The following is a 13,707-nucleotide window of genomic DNA, read 5'->3' on the forward strand; positions in this document are numbered from 1 at the left end:
TTTACGATAACTATGTGGTTAAATGACACCTGTTTTGCAAGTTTTTTTGTTACATGTTTTTTAGATTTATAATTAAAAGACAACTTTATTTTACAATTCGCCATTTTCACATTCTAAATATCCATAGGGAACACTGGAAATATTATCTTGTAGCACACGTTTACAAAAAGTCTTTTTGAAAGTTTTACTTAAGTTGCCAACACGTAAAAGCATTTTGTACTTATCTTTTATTACGTTAAAGGGAATTTTCACCTTAAACTCGGTATTTGGCACAAAAATCATTTGTTTGAAGGCGTCGAAATGTATGATGTCTGAGTTTTCCCTGGTAAGAGTTATTCCTTTAAGTTTTATAATTGTCCGATTATTTTCAAGTTTATAGCTGTAGCTTTTTGGTCCAGTTGATACGAATTTTGTGATATATGAATTCGGAGTCTCACACGTAAGTTCACCTAAATTACCACCAAGGGGGGGTAGCCACTCGTGTGGTTTATGTGTAAATTTTATTCCGTCCGTGTCATAATAAATTACACGCTTCCCCAGCCTATTAATTAGCTTATGCAGATGAATACGACCGTAACTGGTGACAAAGGAAGCCACTATAACGTTACCTTTGCGAAAAGTTGGTGCAAGCTCACTTTTTTTTTTATAGCTTACCATGGCAACATCGTTGTTGATTAAATGAAAGTCTGTTAATTTATTCGATGTGTCTGCTATAATCTCGGTGAATTGGGAGTATCTATGAATAATTTTAGTTGATGATTTGTCCATTCTTAACGCCATTCTGCCATATAACGAATTTTGCGCCAATTTCGCGGAAGTTCTTAAGGATGGGTTATCAACAATTTCCTCAGGCTCTAACCTTACTCCATCAGCTTCGTATATCGCGTCTAAATACTCTTTTTGCTCTTGATATGTTTTAATATTGGGTGGAAATCCTGAATTTTTAACTTTTGCTCTAAAAAAAATGTCTATATATGGTTTGAAAAAATTTGTTGTAATACTATAGTGATATACTTCGAAAATTTCTAATAGTTTGTAGTTACATTCTTTTATTGAATAGTAGATTTCCACCGAGGGTAAGACTACCGTTATAGCGCGTTCGTCAATACTGTGGGTACATTTGCTGTCATTATTTATTACACAACTTCCGCATAAAGGATAATAAAGTTTTTTATTAAATCGGTATGGAAGAACGGGTAAGTAGAGGTCTCTGGGGGGGAGTATTCGACAACTAATTATTCCAAAATACGCGTCTGGGGCATAATCAAAATTGTGTGTGATAACTTTAACATTTTTACAACCGTATTCCATTTTTTGTAAACAATAGGCGTACAGACTACAAAAGTCAAAATATCGGATTTGTTCTCCAAGTAAGGGCTCTACTTCATGATACAGTTTAATTGTTTCTACACGGCCACCTACTAGCGAATCTCTAGGGTTAATTTTAGGAATGATTTTAATTGTATTAAAAAATGCTTTCGCCTCGACATTTTTTCTCAACAGTTCTAATATCTCACATTCAAAAATTTGAATATATGTATGGTTTGGTAAATTTTGTTCAATAAATTCTTTTCGGTCTAATTCCCTTTCTCTAATTTCTTTGAATGTTTTTCCGACAATTGAATTAAAGCTCGAGCCAGAAAAATGTTTTGGACAACCGTGCCAGAAATCACCCATTACATCAATTACTATGGGTGGATTTTCACAGTAACCATCTACAAAATACGGTCCTACAGACTGTTCTCCCCCTGAACTTCTGACAGTTTGCAAAATTAAATTATTTTCCTTCTCGTACCAAGATAAATATTTTAATGCAATCTCGCTTTGATTCTGTCTACTTGCCAAACCGATAGCAGGAATAGTACATAGTGTATATGGTTCTAAAAACTTGTCAATAAATACATTATTAAGTGCCCCGGAAAGAGAAATACCCCCATAATTACTGATATCAATTTCAATTAGTTCTTTATATAAGATGCGAAATTTCTGCATAGCTAAGCGTAATAAATTACAATCTAAAAGACAATACGCTCTGGATTCTGATTTAATACAATAGACCGGTTCGAGCTGTTTGTGTGAATACCAATTTTTAAATTCTCGGTATTCAAATTCTTTCATTTTATGGGGTTCAAAGTATTTTTCGTCCGGAATTTTACCTGAATAGTTCAAAGTGTCTTTTGTCCAAAAAATATAGGGAAAATATCCTTTAGATTGAGGCAAAGAAAACATTTTAGGAAAATGTCTTAAAGGAGCACTAACATAGTTCAAAGAATCTACAAAACGAATGTCTACCCCTTTAATATAAATAGTGAGTATCTTGGCTCCATCGTAAATAACCTCGGGAATGACATGATTAATTAATTTAGAAATAATAAACATTCCGTCGAAAGATCTTAGATTATGGGCCATTACGATGAGGTTGGTAAATTTCGGCCTAATTGTTTTTCGCTTTCGTTTCCCATCCATAAGTAAAATAGTTTCATGTTGAAACAAAAAATTGAGAAAGTTATTTACACAATATTGTCCTTCAAAAACCGTGGTTTCCACAGGCTGATTTAAAATTTCACTTTGGGCCACTAAGAGCATGGGTTTATGCACATTATTCTCGATTATGGTTTCAATATCGAAATATACATAGGATCTTGGATTCTTTTTAAATGTCGACTGTTTAACATAATGTTGGTTTGGAGGATGATCGATTTTACAAGATTCGCAAGCTGTTTCACATTTGTGAGTTTTTGAAGTTTCAAATTGAACACAGCATTTTTCGCATCTGTGGAAAAGCTTGCAAGTTTCATTTTTTAGGTGAAAACTATAACATTCCCCTTGTTTTAAATATCTATTGCAAAGTTTACAACGAATTAACGGAATTTCTAAAATTTCGTGAAATTCTCGACCTAAACATCTTTTACATTTAATATTTCTAGTGTCAAAACAGTGGTGCTTGTTTCTATGTGTGGTGGAATAAAAAATTTTTTCGCAATTTAAACATGAAGCTACACCGCCCCAAATGGAATGAAGATTTTTAGCTAAATGAACGTGCGTGCCAATTTTTACAAGTAGAATTTTGTGTTCGGCAGGAGGAAAACCCTTGAAATAAATTTGAAAATTTTCCGTTGCGTTAAATATTATTATCTGATACTTTGGGGCTAAATATGATTGAAATTTAGCTATATCACCAATTTCTACAGCGCCTCGAGCAATTCCTACATCATCGTGTAATTTCTTAGCGGCTTTAGTTTGTAATTTACTACGAAAGCGTGTTAAGGTTCGATATTCTTTAAGAACGGTTGTTAATGGAAGTTTATTCTTTTTGTACTCGGCAATTTCACAGAGTTTTATTCCGACTGTAAGGGCTCTTGCTACGCACAAATTATCGATATTATTGATATAGTAAAAATTGGTTTTAGTTTTTAAAAAAGCATCAAGATCGATAATATCTCTATTTTTTAGAGATAAAAATTTTTTTCCCATTTTCTGTGGGGATTTCAAAAGAATTATACTAAATTTAATTTCTCCATCTAGTAAGAAATCTTTTTTTGATTGAGCAACGCGAGCTATATGGTTAAATATTCGCGAAACAGTTAACTGATCAATTTTAATAAATTTAATGTTAATTGGATGTTCTAAATTTTCCGATTGAATTGCAAATCTGAGGAAATCGAAACCGGGTGCTTCTTGTTTTACGTATTTGATAATTTTGGACAGAATCTTTTCAAATACTGTAAAAAATAAATGTGTGGGGATTTCGTTTAAGTATATTAGTTCTAGGTCAATGTCCAGTTGTTTACATTTCCACTTTTTTGAATTTCTAGGGCTTAATTTTTTAATTTTATAAAACTTTTTATAATTAAAACTGTTTAACGATGAAAAGTCTAATTGAGAGTCCGAATCGTATTCGTCGGAGTCTTCCATGTTCTAATTTCGTTTCCAGGTCTAAAATATTATTCTAATTACTATTACGAATAATTAATTAATGAGTTTAACTTGCCTTCGTGGGTGGAACAACAATTTTTCCTTCCGTCTGCTCAATTAATTTTTTCAGCCTGTTTGTTGAGTTTATTATTCGAATAACATCCATGGATAGGGTGTTAGCTAAGAATTTCACCCTCTTATAATCACCCTTCCAGAGTTCATCTTGAGGAAGATGTTTGATGTTTTTATATGAATATATCTGGATATCTAGATATAATCCCTTGTCGCTCGCTTTTTTTCTCGGAGTTTTAGTTTCGTAAGACACTCCCCCTTTCTTGACTTTCACTGATTGTTCGATTCCAACTTGTTCGATGTTTGACATGCGACGAACCTCTTGAATATAGTCCCCATCCGATTCGTCAGACTCTAATAACATTTCCTGTTCAGGACTATCGAAAACTGAAACTACCTGACTCTCGGAGATTTGACTATTACTTGTGGAAGCCATTTTAGCCTGTTATGATTCAATAGAAAATTTTGCCCTTTTATACCAAATGTATTTTTCATTAATTTTTTTCAAAATATAAAACCTTGAATATTAAAGTGATTAATACTACAAGGATAGAACCTAGTTATAATTTATCAGTATGTAAATGGTATTTAAAATTGTTTGTGAATAACAATTTAAATATGTAGACATGTATAAAAATATAAAATTATTAATTATTTTTTTGAAGGGCTTTATATTTAATTTTCGTGACAAAAAAGACAACGCCCTAAGAGTTTTAATATTATTTTGCTTTAAAAATCGATTATGGATGTAAGAATTTTGGTAATTACAGGGTTAGATGTTTTAAAATTCTATGGGAAGAAATATATTTCTGCGAGGTATAAAATTTAAACGAATGGATAAAATTATATTTCTGCAGGGTGTATTTGATAAAAAATTGTCTTTTGACTTGATTTTAAAACAGGTTAAAATCAGGATGTAAAAATTAAATATTCTGAAATTTTTCTTATAAAAAGACTGTCTTTCACCGTGTACCTTTTATAAACCATGGACTCTCGCGAAGTTTTGACTGTTTCTGGTAAGATTACTCATCCTCTCGCTATTAACCCCTTTTCACTAAAATATTTAGCTTTACGTAAAGTTAGGAATTATAACCTTTTTAAAATTAACGATATTTCAATTAGAGTTGAAAATTACTGTATGAGAACTGTCTTTCTTGAGTGTAAAGCATTAATAGAACCCTTTAAAAAAATTGTTTTTGCCTGTCCCTTTATAAAAAATTCTTTCAAATTATCGCCAGCTGTTTTCGCTTCGGTTTTTTCTAGAAGAATCAATAACAATTCTTGTCTATTTGACGTTCATTCTGTTAATTTTGTCTGTCCCCACGAGGCTTTTGAGTTTGACGGCTTATTGTTCCACACTCAATCCTCTCTTGAAGGCTGGTTTTCTTACGAAATTTTACGCCTAATTGGAAAACATATGCGCCTATATAAAAATTTAAATAAGATCCCATGGTTCCGTCAACATAAAAATCGTAGGAGCCTTCAACGTGACCTTTTATTACTCTTTCAATTACAACAAGTTTCCTTTTTCCGAAAAAAACATTTATCTATTACCACTGACTTTCGCCTAACACGGTATAACATCCGTTTGGAATTAGGCATGATCGTTCTATTTTTTATTAATGATTTGGATCGACAAGAAGTTAAAATAGTTACAACTTTAGAGTAAGGAATACTAATTTTAAAAAATAATTACAATAATTAAAATAAATATTTTTATTTAGTTGCAAATTATCTCGACCGAATCAAAATTTAATCGATCGTCGGCAACTTTTCCAACTGCGACTCAAGGTAATTACAAAAATTTATTTATTTTTTAAAAAAACTAAAACTATTTATTTTTTTGAAATAGGACTCAAACCTTATAAAATTTTAATTTTTTTATTTAAAGACTTTTTTGTGTTTTTATTTTTTAATTTGTTTATTTTGGTGAAAGGTTTTAATTTTTAAAATGTTTTATATTTTTTATTTTAAATGTTTTTATTTTAGAAAGATTAAGTGTTTAAATATGTTTTCCAAATCAACTAGCTTTATTAATTTAATTCAGGCGGTGGAGGTTGTTTTTAATATTTCATAATCTACTTTTTCTTTTTTAACTAGCTTTATTAATTTAATGTTGGGATTGGTGTAAAGTTCTTTTTTCTCTATATTAAAAAATCCTTTGTTTTCATCTTTTTTATTCAACGCATTTTCAAGAATTTTTATTAGTACATTTTGTACTAGATTTAATGTTTTTCTATTATTATTATTTTTTTTGTTTCTTCATCTCTTGCGCTATCTTTTTTTGTTTCTTCATCTTTTTCGCTATATACACTTGATCCTACCGCTCATATCAAACGACCCATTGATTATTTATTATTCTTTTCTGGTTTTTTTCCGGTTCTTTTTCATGTATTCTATGTACTTTTTTATACTAATATCTGTTAAACTTTAATGTTTTATGTTTGTTTTTGTAATTGATTAGTATATTAACTGAAAAATGTCTAAGTACATTTTGTACTAGGTTGTTTTTTTAAAAATTGAATATAATTGTTTTTATTAATTTATAAAAACATGTTTAAGAAGGATAGTGATAATTAGTTAACCTTCGTTGTATTAAAAATTAATAATTATTCCCAAAGACAATATTTTTAAATTTTTAAATAAAAGTCGGGCTTAAACTATAAAATCTCAATGTAAAGGATTTTACCAGGAGAAATCTAGACTCAAGATGTCTGGTGAATTACATCTAAAGCCTGTACTTTCTTTGCCGCGATCTTTAAAATTGTTTCTCTTCGAGTAGTAAGAATGTTTATTCTTTGTAATACTCGTCAAATTTCGCGATGGAATCACAAGAATTTAAAGTCTGAACTTCGTATGTTAGATCAAATTCAACATGTTGGCATTGAACATCATTCGATCTGTTTTAATTCAGACATTCTCGAACTGTATACTTCCGAAGCGATTAAGACCAAAACCAGTGTTTTATTCGTGCGATGATAGAGCAACAAAAAGAATTCTTGTGGTAAATATTTTTTAGATATATTCGTTTTTAATAGGTTAATTTATTTATATTTATAAATTCTAGCCTGAATTTCCAACCCGACATCTCGTTTTGTACCGAAGAGGAAAAATACCTTCTACGAATTGATGTAATTATAATTATTTTTATTATACACTTAAAATATTTTTTAACATTTGTTTTTATATTTTTCAGCCTTCAAATTATTTATACAACCTTCTTTAATTCTTTATTATTAATTTTGTTAGCTTTTAGTTTTATTGTTAGTGTTTCATATGTTGTTAAGTGTTTAAAAAATATATTGAAATATCATAGTTATTAAATATTACAATAACTAATTGTGTTTTTTTGACTACTTAAACTAGCATTGTTTTTAAAATAATAAAATATTTGCGAATAACTTATTTATATTAGTTTAATTATTTAAAGTATTTTGGGTGGGGCCAAAACCGCCAAGGGTATAAAGCGAAGGTCGCGAATTCGTTTCCCCATCTCGCAAATAACTAATTAGCATTTTAAACCGCTAAAAAACGAAAAAAACGAAAAAACGATATCAGAAGTAATTTAACATAAGTATTTGGTGGGGTTACACATTACCGCCGATATCTCGGTTCGACCTTGTCCGATCGTGACCAAACTTGTTGATTTGATAGACCGAGGCTTAGTGGTTGTTGACAGGTGTCAGGCGTCGAGGTCAAAGATTATCTTCAAGGTGAAATTTGAAAACAAAAATATTTTCGATTTTTCCAAGGACAAAAATTTTTTAATTTTTGAAAATATTTTTGGGGTGTGGGGGGGTTGTTTTGGTGGCCATCTTGGCGGCCATCTTGGAAAAAAGGGTTCATATTTAGTTATTCTCTACTTCCATGTTAAAACATCATCGGTTATGTCTGTGCTAGTAGTTGTTTCGAAAACCTCAGTCTTACGTTCAGGAACGAGAATGGGCTCCGTTGCTTGTTGAACTTAAGGTCTTATGTGGTTTTGATGTCTTCGTACAGTGCCAAATACCACTTCCACTTGATACATCATATTTCTTAGATGTGCTGTTATCTTCCCTTTTTTCCAACGAGATCCTCGTCCGTAATTCTTGATATAAATTGGTTGGTAACTGTTAGTTTTGCTATTAATTTCGCAGGTTTATTTTAAGCATTTTCTTCCCTCTGAGTCTTCATGGGTTAATTTTTAACTGTGGTACAGTGGATGACATAGTACGAGTCTTGTAGTTATATTCCTCCCTATCATCAGTGCAGCCGGGGTTTTTCCTGATGATAGTGGTGTCCTCTAGACTTCCAGATTGGAACCTCTCTAGTCCTTGATTAAATATTCCCATTTCTTCCGTTACTTCACGAGAGATTTTCTAGAATCCAGTTTTTATAATTCTCACACTCCTCTCTGCCTGTGTATTTGACTGAGGATGGTACGGAGCCGTAATCATTTGTGTTATTCCGTTCGATGATGTAAAGTCTTTAAATTCTTGACTGGTAAAACATGTTGTCCATAACGAAATTGAAAAATTCGAAAACTCAAAACGGTCTTCGTTGGTATGTCTCTATTTCTCCTTCTAGTTTCTTTTTAGGGAATCCATTCTGCATGTATTTCGCAACCGTAGTCATTTTCTCTAGTTCAGGACTTGTAACTGGACTTTCATCAATTTCATTTATCAGAAAGACGTACTATGCTGCTACTGGTTTCTGTGTGAGGTAGAGGTAACCTACCTAAGGCATCAGCTTTTTGTTTTCTCGAACCTTTACGGAACTTTTTCTCATTCTGGAACGCTGCCAGTAATAATGCTTATCTTGAATGCGGGCGGCTGCCACGGGTGGTACAGGTTTTTGTGATAACAGCAATGACACTAGAGGTTGATGGTGGTCAGGAGTATAAACTTCTTCCCGTACAGATAGTCCCTGAATTTAGTAACAGCGAAAACGATGGCCAAGGCTTCTCTTTCTAGTTGTGAGTAGTTTTCTTCTGCCGCTGTCAAACTTCGTGACTCAAATCATTCCTAAAAATGAACGTAATGTTTCAATGTTATCGGGCTCTGGCGCGTTCATGATTTCTTCCATTTTGAAATTTAAAGGGTGTAGACCTTCTGCGTCAAGTTTATGGCCTAGATATTCTATTTCTGAAACGAAGAAATGTCATTTTTCCTCGCGTATTCGCCGGCCGTTGCGTTGAATTATTGATAAGAATTGACTAATTTGCATGAGGGGTGTCATGTCCCAGGACAGGTAAATGTTAAAAGAAACACGAAGCGTAATTGAAGGTTGTTTGAAAAATTTCTTTATTTAACTGTCCTTTCCGTTAAAAATCCAAACACTAAAAATAATATTTTCAAAACCCTTTTTACTTTCAAAACCAAGCTCGCTCTTCCGCGCGGATCAACGAAATAATGATCGCGACTTTAATTTGGTTCTTAAATAAAATTCTAATATATTTTATGTAGGATATCACATGTCCCCCCCCTTTAAGATATTGTTTTTTGTGATGTCTCTTGAAGCTTCGTCAAGTTCTAATTGATGGTATCCGTTGTTGAGGTCGAGTTTAGTGAATATGGTCATTCCGGTCATGGCGTTGATGATATCTGCGGTCGTTGGGCCCGGTGGCGCACACGTTGTATAGCTTTTTTGGGCTCACGCTTATCGACATAGATACGAATTTGTCCGTTTGACCCTATACATCAGGCGCTGAAACGTGGCCGGAGCACCAGTTAACCTAAAAGGCATACCCAAGAAACTCAAACCCCTCCCTAGTAATGAAGGCGGTCTTAGCAACATCCTCAGGAGCCATCTTTACCTGCCAGAACCCGGACTTAAGGTCCAGCCGATTTATGTATTTAGGCTTTCCCACCCGATCTAAAACCTCATCCAGGCTTTTTTCGAAGGCCGAATGACCCCCCCCCCCCGCCTAAGCGTCTCAGCGACCTACTTATCAATCAGGTTATTTTCGTGCGTACTACGGGGATATGGCTGTCTCGGAGACTGAACAGTCCCAGGTTTAAGTCTAATACGATGATGCAGAACCCCCGTAATTCCTTCTTCCAAGAAAAACAGGGAAGAAAACTCCTGGCACAGGTTCAACAAATCCACCGGCTGTTCGTCACCCAACTGGCCCACCACCAGCTCTCCGAGATAAGGAATTGAATAGAAAATGTAAACTTACTTATAGTACGTATCTTGCTTGATAAAAAAATATTTTGGCATGTCTCATAAATAAGGCGATTTTTCCAGTATGTAAGCTATGGAAAAGAGGTTTACGTTTTTTTTGAAAATTTTAAATTAACCACTATGGGCTGTAAGAAAATTGGCAATGATAAAATTGTAGAGCGTCACCGAAAACGTACAAATAGCGTTGGCGCGAAATACGACATGAAAAAGTGACAAGTTGGCCAAGCTAAAATAACTTTTTTGTATTCCATTGGGAGAGTAGTGTAAGTCAGAAATTTGTTAATCTGGTGTTTAATACAATAAACACCGCTGAAGAATCGAGGAGACAATGGCGAAGAAAATAAAATAATTAATTAAATTATTAATGGCAATTTAAATTACGTAAGATCTGGTGACCTTGCTGGCCAATGTGCCGAACCGTTTCACCCTATATAGTTTTGAAATACAGTATTTCAAATTTTGGGGATCATGAGGCGTGCCACTCTTTTTACCTCTCCGAGGGGACTATGTACGCATTTGTAAAGTGTAATCACTGCGTACGCAGCTTCTCGGAATTTAAAGGTTGGCAAAACCATCGTGGGACGGTGAGCGTTGCGTCGGGTTTGGTTTTCTTTTTTTCGCTTACGCTCACCGTCACGACGGTTTCAACTCAGTTATATTGTAAATTTCGTTATTGTAAGGTTTATGTGTAGTGTGGGAATGTTGAGTTTGTGCTATTGCGGTTATGGGTGTTGAGTGTTTGTGCGTTTTCTATGTATGACTTAGCACCTACTTCTTCTAATTGACTTTTGGTGTGATTGTTTAGTTTTTGTTATGACGGTTGTGTGTGTTTAGTTTGTTGTGTTTGTGTTTTAATGGTTGTGGGTGTTGAGTCTGTTGTTTTTATGTTTGTTGGGATTTTGTTGTTTGTGTTTGTTGTTTGCACGGGCGTTTTCTCTTCAACTTCTTCTCATTGATTTTTGGGACGGACCGAGTGCTGAGTGTTATGCAACCTCTCAACTTCCAATGGCAGGGTTTCCACCAATTGTTTACGGTAATCGTCTTATTTTCAATTTGCGATAGCATCGGGCTTGTTTAGAACCCGACTCCTCCTGAACGACAGGCGAATGTTCTACCACGGAAACACCGAGATTTACTACGCTTCATCGAAAATGAGACCTTCAGCAGAGAGTGTAAAGATTATGAGAGGCGTCTCTCTTTCAAAAAAGCGTACTAACTTTTTTTCCCAAAAATGTCCACTACTACCGTAAGAGCGATGGCGCCACCAGTGGCGCCGTTCTCACAGCGCGTGCATTTCGATGTTAGGTTTAAAAGAGACGCAAAAACTTTCCAGATTTTTAATGCTAGTTTTACAAGGTTTTTAAATAATTTAGTGGGTCTGGGGTATATTCTTTTGTTTTAAATTGTAAAATATTGAAAACAAGAAATCCTTGTTCATCTTTTTTTAAGTTTCCAAAGGAAAAAGACTAGTAAATTCGCATTTTCATTAGATAGGCTTATTGGCATATTAACTTAATATAAAGTTTAGTTCTATTTTGTGGCTGAAAAATGTAAATAATGATGGGCTTACAAATAAAACTACGGAATATTTACACGTTAACCATATAATTTGCGCGAATAAGTTCATTGATGCCAGTTTCATGAATATTAGAACTAAAAATAGGCTCACACCATCCGCTGTGCCAACAATTTTCAGTCTTAATGACTACACCATTGGAAATTTCAGAAAATGGTAATTTCAATTCAAGCCTTGCTACTCCTCTGGGAAGATCTAAAGGATAAAACCAAAATTAAGTTTTTATTAACGGACAGGATTAGCCAAGATTTTGTAGATAATTTTCTTGGATCTATAAGACAGAAAGGAGGCAACCGCGAGTCCGTGATCATCCCAATCCACAACAATTTTGAGCTGCATACAGGGCGGCCTCTGTGAATAATCTCTTGAAACCACCGGATTCTAATTTTGAAAATCTTGTAGTCTCGCAAAGCCAGGGGCAATGTTCCGATGAAGACTTAGAATTTTGTAATTCTATTGGAAGTCCAAACCTGCTAAAACAAAATGTTCTTAGTTACATTTCAGGATATCTAATTCACCGCTGCTACTCAAACCTTCAATGCTCTTCTTGCATAAGTCAACTCAAAAAAGACAATCCAATTGTTGACCCAACAAATCTGCTCTTTTACTTTAAAGCTTTCAAAACAGCAAAGAATTCTTTTATCAGCTGCTCAGCAGCCTCATCGTACCAACTGATAGTTTCTTCAAATTTGTAACGGAGACAAATGAATTAAGTATTTGACACCAGTTTTAAGCTTTTATCGCACATGACAAATATTAAAGGACGTTTGGAGAGATTCATCATTCAAAGAATTGACAAGAAATATTTTAAAGCTAATGAAGATTCTCCATGTGCAACTGCATACCAAAACATGATATCTTTTTTCATAGAATTCTGCATACATAATTCCCTTAAAAAACAAGATCTCAACCATGAATACACGAAAACACAGAAAAGATTAGATAGGAAACTGTTAAAAATACAACATTAATCTCATTTTACCAACTTCAATGTTTCCTCCTATTTTTTAATTTATAACGCTCTGTTCTCGTTAAGCCTCGGCCATTTCATAAAATTTCCAATGAATTTCCTTGGTTAATCAAACAAATAATTCTTTCAGTATCAAAATATTATAAATAGTCCGCTTTCTAGTACTTACGTTTCTTTATTTTTCATGGAATTGAATTTTATTAATTTTAAATTAGCATAATTCAACTATGTTTAACAGCCATGACTGATGAAAAACTTTCCGAATGTTTACGAAATTTAAAAATTTTCCAGTAGCGACATCGTGTGTCGGATAGTATCGTAACCTCTCCTATGGGCGCGCGCTCTCAAAATCTTGTACGAAATTTTAACGTTACGGGAATAGGAAGAGACGCCTCTCATAATCTTTACACTCTCTGCCTTCAGCTTTATCGGAAGCGTATATTACTAATTAATAGAGTAATAAATATTGATTTATATTTAAATAGAACGAGATTTCATGTTAAACGTAAAATTATTTATTTGATTTTATTTAAGTATTTAAGTAATATTCGGCCGTGCCCGGGAATCGAACCCCGGTTTTACAGTTAGTTAACGGACCTCTTACCGTTGAGCCATTGATTGCCCCCTTACTTTAGTAAAAATACAAAAGTTCATAGACCAATGCCTAGGTTATTAATAGAGGCCGGTGCACGCGGGTTTTTTTAAATTATTTTTGGGTTTTTTCAATATCAGGCGAGGTAAATACACGAGTCTACCTAAGGACCAGGCGAGGTAAATACACGAGTCTACCTAAGGACCAGGCGAGCAGAATGGATAAGAGATCGACTACCAACCAACGTTGTATCACCTTGTATTTCTCGATCAGTATCTTGGTTAATCACTAGGTTTTCTGATGCAATCATTGATGTCCTGGGTGAATGAGACATATGATATTTTAAATTGTACGGCATCGGTTTTTATGTGGTTATGCGTCACAACGTCAACAGGAAGTCTACGAGTCGTCAAATTT

General features: G+C 33.7%; 1 long non-coding RNA gene across 1 annotated transcript; it reads right to left on the reverse strand.

The window, feature by feature from the left end:
- Nucleotides 1-11,902: 11,902 nt before the first annotated feature.
- Nucleotides 11,903-12,354, reverse strand: LOC149926154 (uncharacterized). Its single transcript, XR_016477091.1, has 3 exons — nucleotides 12,262-12,354; nucleotides 12,070-12,198; nucleotides 11,903-11,999 (listed from the first exon to the last, which is right to left on the reverse strand). It is a non-coding gene; the product is annotated as an uncharacterized LOC149926154 (long non-coding RNA).
- Between the last annotated feature and the right edge of the window lie 1,353 nt (nucleotides 12,355-13,707).

The sequence above is a fragment of the Leiobunum rupestre genome, chromosome 10 (genome assembly GCF_980474605.1).
Source record: "Leiobunum rupestre chromosome 10, qqLeiRupe1.1.hap1, whole genome shotgun sequence".
In the NCBI taxonomy this organism is placed as follows: domain Eukaryota; kingdom Metazoa; phylum Arthropoda; class Arachnida; order Opiliones; family Sclerosomatidae; genus Leiobunum; species Leiobunum rupestre.